The sequence below is a fragment of the Rhincodon typus genome, chromosome 11, assembly GCF_021869965.1.
Source record: "Rhincodon typus isolate 14 chromosome 11, sRhiTyp1.1, whole genome shotgun sequence".
Classification (NCBI taxonomy): domain Eukaryota; kingdom Metazoa; phylum Chordata; class Chondrichthyes; order Orectolobiformes; family Rhincodontidae; genus Rhincodon; species Rhincodon typus.
Window position 1 is genome coordinate 33,363,962 of NC_063342.1, and position 13,416 is coordinate 33,377,377.

At 41.4% G+C, this 13,416-nt stretch overlaps 1 protein-coding gene across 2 annotated transcripts in view; it reads right to left on the bottom strand.

Annotated features, from left to right (window-relative positions):
- The window catches only part of LOC109930469 (syntaxin binding protein 5L), a 438,683-nt gene that overhangs the window by 304,228 nt on the left and 121,039 nt on the right, over nt 1-13,416 (bottom strand). The window lies entirely within an intron of this gene.

Sequence of the window (13,416 nt, forward strand, 5' to 3'; positions counted from 1 at the left end):
GCAGCAGCAGCGGGGGATGTTCTCCTGCCATACAGGGCCAATGGCAGTAGCAGCAGTGGGGGATGTTCTCCTGCCATACAGGGCCAATGGCAAAAGCGTGGTCATTTTCCTGGTGTTTGGGGCTGGCAGCAGCTGCAGCAAAGATCCTCCAGCAACTGGGGACAGCAATGCCAGCAGCAGTGGACTCTCCAAGATGGCAGGGCTGGCAAGGCAACATCTGCAGCTGAAGAGGGACTTGTGGCCTGGTGGCGGCCTGGCAGCGGAACCAGGGGCTCTTGATTGCAGGGTGAGTATGGGTTTAGCAGCATCAGTGAAGTGGGCCCAGAGGTGAGGAGATGGCATCTAAAGTGGGCCGAATCCTACATTGGTGGATCCGGCACAGGCAGCAGTGAGGCAGTAAAGGTCTTCCTTAAGGCGAGGTGCTGGCACAGACTGAGTGAGAAAGACTGTTATTCTGAACTATTTTTCTAATTTATTCCTGTGACTTATAATACTGAGCTATTTATTTCTTAACTTTTCTAATTTCTTTTGTTTCCTAAGAATTTTATCGTAAGTATCTGTGCCTAGGTACCTTTGTACCTAAGATGGTGCTGTAATGTGGCCACTGTAAACTTTTCATTGGATTCATTTGAGTACATGTTACATGTCCTCAAATGAGTACACGCTTGGGCTGACAAGTGGCAAGTAACATTTGTGCCACACAAATGCCAGGCTATGACCATCACCAATAAGAGACAATCTAACCACTGCCCCTTGACACTCAATGGTGTTACCATCACTGAATCCCCCACTATCAACATCTTGGGCGTTATCATTGATCAGAAACTCAAGTGGACGCACCACATAAACACAGTGGCTAAAGAGCAGGTCAGAAGCTAGGAATACTGTGGCGAGTAACTCACCTCCTGACTCCCGAAAGCCTGTCCACCATCTACAAGGCACAAGTCAGGAGTGTGATGGAATACTCCCCACTTGCCTGGATAAGTGCAGCCCCAACAACACTCGAGAAGCTTGACACCATCCAGGACAAAGCAGACCGCTTGATTGACACTGCATCCACAAGTATCCACTCCCTCCACCACCAACACTCCGTAGCAACAGTGTGTACTATCCACAAGGTGCACTGCAGAAATTCAACAAAGATCCTCAAATAGCACCTTCCAAACCCACAATCACTTCTATCTAGAAAGATAAGGCCAGCAGAAAAATGGGATGCACTACCACTTACAAGTTCCCCTCCAAGCCACTCACCATCCTTATTTCAAAATATATTGCCATTTCTTCACTATTGCTGGGTCAAAACATTGGAATTCCCTCCCTAATGGCATTGTGCGTCAACCCACAGCAGGTGGACATGGTGGTTGAAGAAGGCAGCTCACCACCACCTTCTCAAGGCAACTAGGGATGGGCAATAAATGCTGGCCTCCCATCAACGCTCCCATCCCAAAAAAGGATATTAAAAAAAAAAATTAAAGTTAATTCAATTCAATTATTTGAAGTAGTAACAAGCTGGTATTATGAACCTGACAATACCCCCTTCAAATATATCCAGGAGATAGACTAGGCTCTAACTTTTATGTTATTTAAAGGCAAATATAAGGTGCTGTGTCTCAGATGTAATTTGATTGGTTAAATTACTCTGCTTTAAGCAAAACATACTTTATTCCTAGCCTACAGTTAAAATAACAAACAAAATAAAGAGGAATTGGTATAACTTTAATGCTATAGGAAAACTTAACAGAATAATAGTTTATTAAACTACTAAACAGCAACTGTTCCAATATAGTAACATCCATAAACACACACTTGGCAAAGGCAAATTCAGTAAAATAGATTGTCTCACATGCGATTCTGGGAGAGAGAGAGCACGAGAGAGAGAGAGAGAGAGAGAGAGAGAGATTTGGCAGCTTCAAACCAACTTCAAAACCCTAACAGCTCTTGTAAGCTAAACTCTTGTAAGCATTGGAGCCTGAATCCAATGCGTTTCTATTATTCTAACTTCAAAAAAACAGCTTCACAAGCTGTTTACTTTATTGGCTTCAATTAGATAGCTCTCCGACTCTGTGTTAATACCTCTCTTCAAAAAAAATCCTGGACAAAATACACTTCTTTCAGTCATAGTATCATCACACATGATAGATAATACAGTGCAAGCAGATGTAGCAAATTTGGATTTCCAAAAGGCATTTGTTAAGGTACAACATATAAGGCTACCTAATAAGGTAAGAGTCCATTGTATTTGAAGTGATTAATTGGCATGGATAGATGATTGGCTAACTAATAGAAGACAGCTGGAATAAAGGGGTTATTTTCAGGATGGCAACCTGTAATTGGGCAGCATGGTGGCTCAGAGGTTAGTACTGCTGCCACCCAGTACCAGGGACCCACGTTCGATTCCAGCCTCAGGTGACTGTCTGTGTGCAGTTTGCACGTTCTCCCTGTGTCTGCAGGGGTTTCCTCTGGGTGCTCGCGTTTCCTCCCACATTCCAAAGATGTGCATGTTAAGTTAATTGGCCATGCTTAATTGCCTGATAGTGTACAGGGAAGTGTAGGCTAAGTAATTAGGCATGGGAAATGCAGTGGTGTAGGGAGGTGGTCCTGGGTGGGATGCTCTTCAGAGTGTCAGTGTGAAATTGATGGGCTGAATGGCCTGTTTCCACACTGTAGGGATTGTATGATTATTAATAGAATGCTTCAGGGATCAGTGCTGGGGCTACAATTATTAATAATACTTATTCACAACTTGGATAAGGAGAGTGAATGTACTGTCCCAAGTTTACAGATGTCACAAAATTAGGTGGGATGCAAGAAGTGAGGATGACACCAAGAGTTTAGAGGGGGATGTAGTGAACACGCAATAACTTTGCACGTGGAATATAATGTAGGAAAATGCAAGTTTATACACTTTGCGTCCAATACAATTACATCCTTCCTCAAGTAAAGGGACCAAAACTGTACACAGTACTTCAGATGTGGTCTCACCCATGCCTTGTGCAGTTGCAACAGCACTTCCCTACTTTTATACTCCACTTCTTTCACAATAAATGCCAAACAAATGTTAGGCAACAATCCCAACAAGTGCAGCAATCCTTCAACAATTGCTGACTTTTTTAAAAACAGTTCTTTTCCCATTTGATGATGCAGAGATACCAGTGTTGGACTGAGGTGGGCAAAGTCAGAAGTCACATGACACCAGGTTGTAGTCCAACAGGTTTATTTGAAATCACAAACTTTTGGAGTGTTGCTGCTTCATCACATCACCTGATGAAGGTACAGCGCTCCAAAAGCTTGTGATTTCAAATAAACCTATTAGACTATAACCTGGTATCATGTGACTTCTGACTTTTCCCATTTGAGTCCACAATCAGAAATATGGAAATATAAAATGATACAGTTTTTTCACATTTATTAGACCACCTCTGAACAGTTTTGATCCCCTTTTCGGAGGAAAGATATACTGACATTAGTGATAGTCCAGAGAAGGTCATTAGGTTGATTCCAGGTATGGAGGGTTTTCTTATAAAGTGAGGTTAAGCAGGTTAGACATGTATTCATTGGAATTGAGAAGAATGAGAGACCTTTGTTTAAAATATATAAGATTATCAGAGGCCTTGATAGGGTAAATGCAATTGCATGTTTCTCTGGTGGGCAATTGTTGGACCAAAGGGCACAATCCCAGAGTAAGGGGCCATCTACTTAAGACAGAAATGAGGAAGAATTTCTTCTCTCAAACTATAGCAAATATGAGGAATTCTTTGCTGTAGAAGGGTATCAAGGATGGGTTGTTGAGTAGATTCAAAGTTGAGATAGACAGACATTTTAAATCGGTAAGAGAATGAAGGGTTATGGGGATAAGGCAGCGAGGTGGAGTTGAGAATGATTAGGTCAATTAAGATCTTGTTGAATGGCAGAGCAGATTCAATGGGTGAATGGCCTACTTCTTATGGTCCTATGTCTTATAGTCATTTGGTCTAACACAATCCTTATTGAGCATTAAGTTCTGCTTAATTATTTCTGAGAGGCTATTTAACCTGTCTAAAAGAAAAAGGACACAAATGGAGCCTGTGAATTTTACAGAAGGAACTCTACCGGATTATAACTGCATTTTTAAAAGTAATTGACTTCCACAAATCCCAAATTTATGAAACAGATTTCCTCCCCTACAGAGCTTGTTAATACTCTCTTCAAAATATTTTCTTGACTGACATTATTTAGGAATATTACTTTTGATGCTAATGACTGAATGTTATTTGCTGTGGTATGATACCATCCACTGGGCAAGCTGCCAACAAAATAGTGGTTCAAGCAACTACAGTTTTATCATTATGTGATTTGCAAACTCATGCCTTGGCAACCATGCATATAATTGTGATGCAGTAAAATTGTTGAAATCATCAATCACAAAATTCTCAAGTATAGAAACATGACAACTAACACACAATAAAATCTATCGTTTTTGCACAATTTTAATACAGAGGGAGGAGAAATGGGACACAACCTTCAGAACTGGCTGTTTATTTGATTTGGATACAATTTGACAACTTCTCTGAAACATATGGCTATGTTTTTAAAACAACCCAACAAAAACAGATTTATCAAAAATTCTCTAATGCCTCATTGCATTACATGGTTCTGCATAAAAGTAAGGCTTGTCTTATTTTGTTTCCAAGTATTTCAATGATAAGGATGTTTTACTATTTTGTTGCATGAATGCCATAATTCTATAAATACTGAATGTGATATGGTACCTTCATTTGATTATCTTTTCTTTTACTGATAAACACTTTAAAAGAAGAAATCTGAAAAAAAACGAGTTTAGAAGTTGATATATCCACAGAGATAAACAAACGCTGTCATGTGACATTACGTATTGTGATGCATCACGTACGTTAAGTCAATTACAGCTTGGCTGTACTTGGGTGTACAGGATGTGGGTGCCACTGGCCAGGCCAACACTTATTGCCCATTCCTAAGTGCCCAAAGGGCAATTATGTGAGAGCCATACTGCTTTGGGTCTTGACTTACATGTAGGCCAGACCAGGTAAGAATGGCAGTTTCCTTCCCTAGAGGGCATTAGTGAACCAGATGGGTTTTTCCGCCAATCAACAATGGATTTTTGCGATTACCATTAGACCCCGAAGATCAGGTTTTTGTTTTAATTGAAATCAAATGTCACCATCTGCCTTAGCAGGATTCAAACCCGGGTCTCCAGAACCAGTGTCTCTGCGTTAATAGTCTAGCGATAGTACCACTAGGCCATTGCCTCCCCTTAACTATTGATGTGGTTGTGAATATCTAGTTCAGAATTCATACTTTTAGAATGTAGCTTTTAATTTTATGAATTAAAGTTTTAAACAAAGAATATAATCAAGAAACGGCTAAACGTCTTATGTGAATGCAAGTCAAAAAAGCCTGGTTTGAAAGTAGAGAAATTAATTTGCATTACGGTTTCGCACATGACAAGTATGTCACAATGTCATGGAAATGGACTGTGGTATTTGAAAAGTTCCTTTGTTTAATTTATCTGGCTGTTTATCATAGAAGGTATTTATAGTTTTGCTCTTGTGAAAGCAGCAGATCACTGAGTCAGAGACAAAAAGGGCCTTTTAAAAAAATTCACCATGGGATGTGGGCATCACTGGCTGACCAGCACTTATTGCAAGTCCTTAGTTGCCCTTGAGAAAGTGGTGGTGACTTGCCTCTTGAACCGCTACAGTCCAGTTGCTGTGGGTTGACCCAAAATGCTGTTAAGGGGGGAATTCCAGGGATTTGACTCAACGGTGAAGGAACAGCAAGTTATTTCCAAGTTAAGATGCTGAGTGGCTTGGCGGGGAATTGCAGATGGTGGTATTCCCATGTATCTGCTGCACCTTGTCCTACATGGAAGTAACTGTGGGTTTGGAAGGTGCTGTCTAAGGAGTTTTGATGAATTTCCGCAGTGCATCTCGCAGATAGTATACACTGCTGCTATTGAGTGTTGGTGGTGGAAGGAGTGAACGGTTGTGGATGTGGTACCAATTAAGCAAGCTGCTTTATCCTGATGGTGTCAAGTTTCTTGAGTGTGGTGGGAGCTGTACTCATCCAGGCAAGTGGGGATTATTCCATCAGACTCCAGGCTTGTGCCTTGTAGATAGTGGACAGGCTTTGGGGAATCAATAGGTGAATTACTTACTGTAGTATTCCTATCCTCTGACCTGCTGTTGTAGCCACTTTATGTATAAGCCTAGGCCAGTTCAGTTTCTGCTCAATGCTAACTGCCAGGATGTTGATACTGGGGGATTGAGTGATAGTAACACTATTAAATATCAAGGGGTTGTGGTTAGATTGTCAATTATTGGTGATGGTAATTGTCTCACATGAATATTACTTGTCAAATTTCAGCCTAAGCCTGGATTTTGTCCAGGTCTTGCTGAATTTGAATATGGACTGCATCAGCATCTGAGGAGTCATGAACACTGTGAACATTGTGCTCTCAGCCCCAATTCAGACCATATGATGGATTAATGACCACATATGGTCATTCATGAAGCAGCTGAAGGTGGTTGGGCCTAGGCCACTACCTTGAGGAACTTCTGCCGAGATGTCCTGGAGCTGAGGTGACTGACCGCCAACAACCATAATGATCTCCCTATGTGCCATATAAAATTGCAACCAGCAAGAGTTTTCCCTGATTCCCATTGACCCCAGTTTTGCCAGGGGCCCTTGATGCCACACTTGATCAAGAGCTGTGACATACCACTTGTGTCAGGAAATGTGAGTAAATTATTAGGAGTCAGATATGTAGCTAAAGATCTTCTGGAGGGGATGTCATAAGGTCTAAAAGGGTGGTTCAGCTGAGAATTGTGGCTCAAAGTTTTTTGACTGTGTTTTATCTATTTTTTTGAGGAAACATGCAAGTATTTACCTAAGGCAATCAACTTGATATTACCCAGGACTTCGACAACATTGGCAATGGAAAGAAAATTGGGAAAATATAGTAACAATGAAAAAGGATCAGGTACTTGATTTAGAGAAAAATTTTCCAACTTTCCCTTCAAGATTAAAGCAGTGAGGTCTGAACCTCATTAATGAGTGACACCTCCTTAGTTTCACGCATTTGCATTTCATTATGATCGCATTATGATATTATGATTGCAGCTGATGTTAGTACTGGACAAGTCAGATCCCAGACAAAAACCTGGCTTGATGATCATTTTTCAAAATTTATCGAGGTAGTCTTTCACTAAAATACAAATAGGCAATGCTGCTGATTTGGGTTTAATAATAAAACTACTATTGATAATAAAGGTTTTGAAACACATTGCAATAATACAGTCCTATCTAATCCCAACACCATCTTGTTACAGTACAGAGTCTGTTTCTCTATCAAATCTAAGTTTAATTTAATTGTTTCTTTTAATTCCTGATCTTGAGAGTTTGGTAAACTCTTCCAAGATTACTCCACAATTAAACGTCCAATAACTTCTTCAGGGTCCTAACCAACCACTTCTGGTCTGGAACTTTTAAGCTAAAACCCTTACTCAAGGGAACTTATTTTCTAATAGTTCTAACAATCACCTTCCTTTAGGAGCAACTGTCTCACATATCTAACTTCCACCAGACCCTCTCTGAACTGACAAACAAAAGCTTTTCAAGATGTGGGATTTTCCCCTAAGCAAAAGAATTTGTGATCCATCTAAACTGAAAGCGAGTTAGTATTGCTCAGTGTTAACTCTGGCCATTCGTAAAAGTGTCTCAATGCAAACAAGAACTCACTCTCTCATATTTGAAATCATGGCTCCAGAAAAACTGACGTTAGTCATTAAAACCTGTATATACATAGATCAAAATGTACATGCCACTAGATCAAAATCGAAACTCTGAATTAAATGATATTTACATGTATATAAATTGCACACCTATATTAAATGGCTAAATTCACTTTATTTCTATGCAGTTCCCCATTCTCCCCTTCTTCTCCAAGAAACTAGATGGTGCCAAATCTTGACATGAGAGTCAAAGCTTTCCACTTGCTTCTTTGGGCCTTCATCCAGCTGCATGGCCACCATTTCCTGGCATGCTCCATGGACACCATCTTCTTCCAACCTCCTCCAGACAACTGGAAATTGGAAACCTCCAGCCTCATGGCATCATTATGGCTTCACTCAGACCAACTCATACATCACTTCAGCACTTCAGGATTTCACTTTCGAAATCATGGACACTTATGCCTTACATGCTTCTGCCAGGTCACTTTGCACACACGAACACACATGCATCTCATGCATCTTCATAGACTGGTTCTGATGCATATTAGCTTGCTTTCTTTGCACTCACATTACGCTGACTTCAAGATTGCCAGTTTTTTGTGACATGCATTACCTTTCAGCACATTAGCTTTTCAACCCTAATTTATAGGATTCTAACCTCTCTGGCTTGCATTGCTGTTTAGCGTAGACACAGTTGGACAATCTGTCACCGTTCAGAGTACTAACAATCAAGGGGGTAGATATGATTCATACTTGCTGTTCAGTGCCAAGTTATGTCAATGTCATACCTACAGCATGTGCCAGCAGTTTTTGTGGCAAACACACTGCATGTGTTTCAGGCCAAAAATTCAAAGGGTGCCAGCCTTTAGTAAAGTGAAGGGGGACTAGCATCAGTCAGGGAGTGCAGCTACATTTCATCAAGGGGATTGTCTGATCTCACTCCAGGGGTTTGGTCATAGTGAATCAAGTAAATAGAAGCAAAATACTGCTGATGCTGTAAATCTGTAATAAAAAAAGTGCTGGAGATACTCAACAGGTCTGGCAGAATTTGTCAGGAGTTAACATTATGAGTCCAGTTGATGAATACTACTGGACTTGAAACATTAATGGCTTCTCGCTCCACATATGCTGCCAGATCTGCTGAGTTTCTCCAACACTCTGCTTTTATGCGGTCCGTCAGACACTTGGTCTAAACAGAGTCAGGAAATTTGTGTACTTGCAGACCAGGGCTCAGCTTCAACATTTCAGAGTTCACATAGATTGGCACATTGTGCTGAAATGCTTGACCACCCTGTGGGACTGCATTTATTCTGAGAGATGCATCACATTGTGTAATTTCACTCAGCAGACCACTGGGCCATGAGGGAGAATGGAGTGTGAATTGTTAACTGCCTAGGTTTCAATGACAATATGCTCCCTTATAAAGCTGAAAAACAGAATGCAATGTTGATTACAATGATGATCACAACTGATTCCATCCTTTCCCTCATTGGGTAGATGTAAGAATGGATGAGTGATGCAGAGCAGCCCCTTACGAATACCATCTACACGTTCGCGGATGACATCATTGTAGTGAGATGGATATCTAACAACAATGAGTCAAATTCCAGAAGGGAGATGGAGGGCTTGGTGACATGGTGCAACAAAAACAATCTGTCTCTCAACATTGGCAAAACAAAATAACTGATCATTGACTTCAGAAAGAAAGGAGGAGAATGCACCCCCATCCACATTAACAGAACTGAGGTTGAGAGGGTGAACTGCATCAAGTTCCTCGGAGTGATGATAACTGACAACCTGTCCTGGACTTCCTACATAGATGCATCAGTCAAGAAGGCACAACAATGCCTCTTCTTCCTCAGGCGGCTCAGGAAATTTGTCATGTCCATAAGGTCCCTCACCAACTTCTACAGATGCACCATTGAAAGCATTCTGTTCGGGAGCATAACAGCCTGGTATGGCAACTGCTCTGCCCAGGACCATAAGAAACTACAGAAGGTGGTGTGCACAGCCCAGACCATCACGGAAGCCAATGTTCCATCCATGGACTCATTTACATGGCTCGCTGCCCCAGAAAAACTGCCAACATCATCAAAGACCCATTGCACCCTGGTAATGATCTTCTACAACCTTCTCCGTCAGGCAGAAGATACAGAAGCCTGAACACATGCATGAACAGGTTCAGAAACAGCTCCTTCCTGGCCATTATCAGACTGATGAATGGACTGTCTAGACTCAAATAATGCTGATCTTGCTAACTCCCCGTGCAATGTAACCTGTATGCCTCTGTCTAAGTCTTTTTGATCTGTACATCTTTTGTTTACTATGGTCTGCCTGTACATGCCACAATAAATGAAGCAATCGATCAATTAGCCCCTTCACCTTGCTTGTAGCCTCAGTAATGTCAAAATTAAAGTGCAATGTCTTGGCTACAGTCATCAATGTAATGGTCCAAAAATCCCTGATATATGATGCCTAACTGCAAGCCAAAGAATTGGTTTCTCATGTGGTATGAGTATTGTTTGTCCATTACAACTTCTTTCAGTTGGGATACCTGCAAAGGCTGCTAATATGTCAAATGGTGTATCTTTTTGAGGTTCAGCAGTACAAAGAGACTAGAATACATCATTGAAAGTGTCAGTGAACATAAATTTACATCATCTGTGAAGTGGCCAGTCACCTCTGGAATGTCCCAAGAGGAAGATTCTGGGGGGCCTGTATGTGGCTCTCTCTCTGATTCGGTGCTGCTGACACCACCCTAAGAGGAAAGGGCATTTGGAGTGAGGTTGAGATCCCTCTTTCCTTGCTGCCAATCCTGAGCACCAATGGCTACAGCAATGAAGTGCAAGTTTGTGCACATATCCAGCAGACACTGTTTGCAGAACCTGGGTCTCCATGGCAGTAGCTAACCTGTTAATGGCAACAGTCAGCTACACGCAGGCTGAAACCAACTGATAATTTTGGTGGACACACTATTCTTCAATCAGTTTACCAGTGTTTCTGAGACACCTACCTGCTGTTGCTAAGTCTGTCTGTGAATTTTGATTAAACCAGTGTTGTACTCATCAGATTGTGCTCCTGATTCTAATCTAGAAAGAGAAACCACCCATACCCCCTTTAGGTTTTCCTGCTGCTGTGTCCTCAGAGGTCTGCACATGGCAGCAGCTCCTGGAACCAGAGATCAGTATGTCCATACACCAAATAGCATGTGGCTACGGCGTTCAGAAGGAACTTTGGAACCCAGTGAGGTGAAAGTCTCTGAGTTGGTGAACGATGTAGGAGAAAGCCTTTTCTGTTCATCCTCTGAGGGTTGAATAGCTTCTTCCTTAGTGCTGGAAATTGAACACTCACTGGTGTCCTTATTGTTCTAAGCCACTGGGTCCCACTAGTGTCTGGATAAAAGAGAGGGAATTATTTGTGAAAAAGGTGTGAAGCTTTTCAGGATAGGAATGAGTTAGCATCCGTGTTAATGGGAAGCAGCACAGTGCAATGAAGCTCATTAGTTGGTTGGACATTGGGGTCTTGGCATTCGTACAAGTGTTCACCTTGTTCCATGATAAAGTTGTGCATTTTTCTTCATATGGGCTGAGCACTATAATGTCTGCTACCCTACCTCTGCCCTGGTTTGTGACAGATTTTTTTCTCTGTGATAATACAAAGAAAGTATTCAGTATGATGGAAATGGATGGGAGAGGCAATGAGGGTGATGCAGGGGCAGGTGAGGAATTAAGGTGTCCTGAGTGAGTAGGAAGCACAGAGGGCAGGATGGGTTATTAGTTTCAAAAGATGAAGTGAGTAAGAGACTTTGCGTTAGCAAGAAGCATTCAATAGTAAGAGGCGTAATCCATGCTTCTTGGTCAGAGGGATGTGCAGGAGAAGAGTCAGAGCAAGTAGCTGTGGCCCTCGGTATTAGGGGGCATGGAGAAAATGATAGCACTTATCCTTGTAGAGCACAGAATATCATTAACCTTCTTATGGCATTGCAGGGCATTTCTGTTCATCCTGGAGACATCACTGACCTGGATGACATATCCGTTTACGCTGACTGCATCTAGTGACATGGCCTCCTTTGGGAGTGTGAAGGAAAATGCATGACCCTCTCTTTCCCTTCTTTTGACCATGCCATCCACAAGACCTCCAGAACCCTATCAGAGAATAGCTTCCTTTTCCGCACCATTTCTTCCACACACGACAATGTAGGATCACAGGGTAATGGCCAATTTCTGGCTTGCAAAATCTGAAGTAACGTACAGTCATAGAGTCATAGAGATATACAACATGGAAACAGACCCTTCAGTCCAACTTGTCCATGCCAACCAGATATCCTATATAAATCTAGTCCCATTTGCCAGCATTTGGCCCATATCCCTCTAAACCCTTCCTGTTCATATACCCATCCAGATGCCTTTTAAATGTTGTAATCCACCACTTCCTCTGGCAGCTCATTCCATACATGTACCACCCTCTGCATGAAAAGATTGTCCCTGAGGCCCCTTTTTTATCTTTCCCCCCTCACATTAAACCTATGGCAATCAAAAAGAACCTACTCTACTCACTATTGTAGATTTACAAGAAAAAACTAGCCACTTAGCTGTTGCCCTGCTGTGATCTCCCCACACGTTTCTCTAAGGTCAGCTGTGAATTTCGCTGTTTATTTATTTTTCTTAGACAAACTTTGATATCCAGAGGTACGTGAAATCAATCAGCAGAGGCAGTAGCTGTGAAGGTTTACAGCTGGGTTTCCTTTTCCATTGATTCACTTCCCACCATGTGGTGACTGCCTTTGTCTACCTTCCTCCTTTCTAAAGTGTAGTTGTTTTGAACTTTTCATCCCCAAAGTTCCAAAACAATGCAACAGCTTATAAAACAGTAATTATTGCTCCTGGAATTTGAGAAAATCAATTCCAACACTGAAAATACCTCAAAAAAGGAGCAGCTGTTACAGCCACATTTTTTCCCATCATCCATCTTGGATTACCCAGAGCTGGTGTTTAAAAATGCCATCAATGGGGTGAAGGTCACAAAGTCCTGACAGCAGCCTGCACCTCTACATTTCTTCCACATGATTGTGTGGCCAGGTGCCAGAGAGGCCAGTCTCATAAGTAATCAGAGGAAGACAGAACAATCATGTGAAAAATGTTTGATATGGGTCATGGTGACTGCCTGTCATAAATCTCTCCAAGAATGACACTTCACCAAAACATGGAAAAATTAACCCATTTGTGTTTATTTGGTAGCATTTGCTTTACTTCTTTCTTGTGCAGTAAAATTGTTGTTTAACCATGAAAACGTCAGGTGCAATTTGTTTCAGTTAATCGCTGGGTGTTCGAGTTTTTCTTTAAATGTTAGCAGTCTCTGGAATTGTAACAACATGCATCAGCATTTTGTAACATCAGAGATACCATTAACCAGTCAATCAAAATATCTGGACAATATTGCAGAATTACATTACTGTGCTGTTGCTTTATTCTGAACAATAGTGACTTTCATAGCTCCTTTATTAAAGAGAAATATTTCAAGGTCCTTTACAGAGAATAATGCATTGTGATGTATGGTGAGAGAATAAGAAAGTTTTTTTTAATGATAGGTTTTTAAAAAAGGCTCCTCTAAGCACGAAAAGAAATACAGAATCAGAAGATATTTAGAAAACAAGCTGGGCATCACTTGC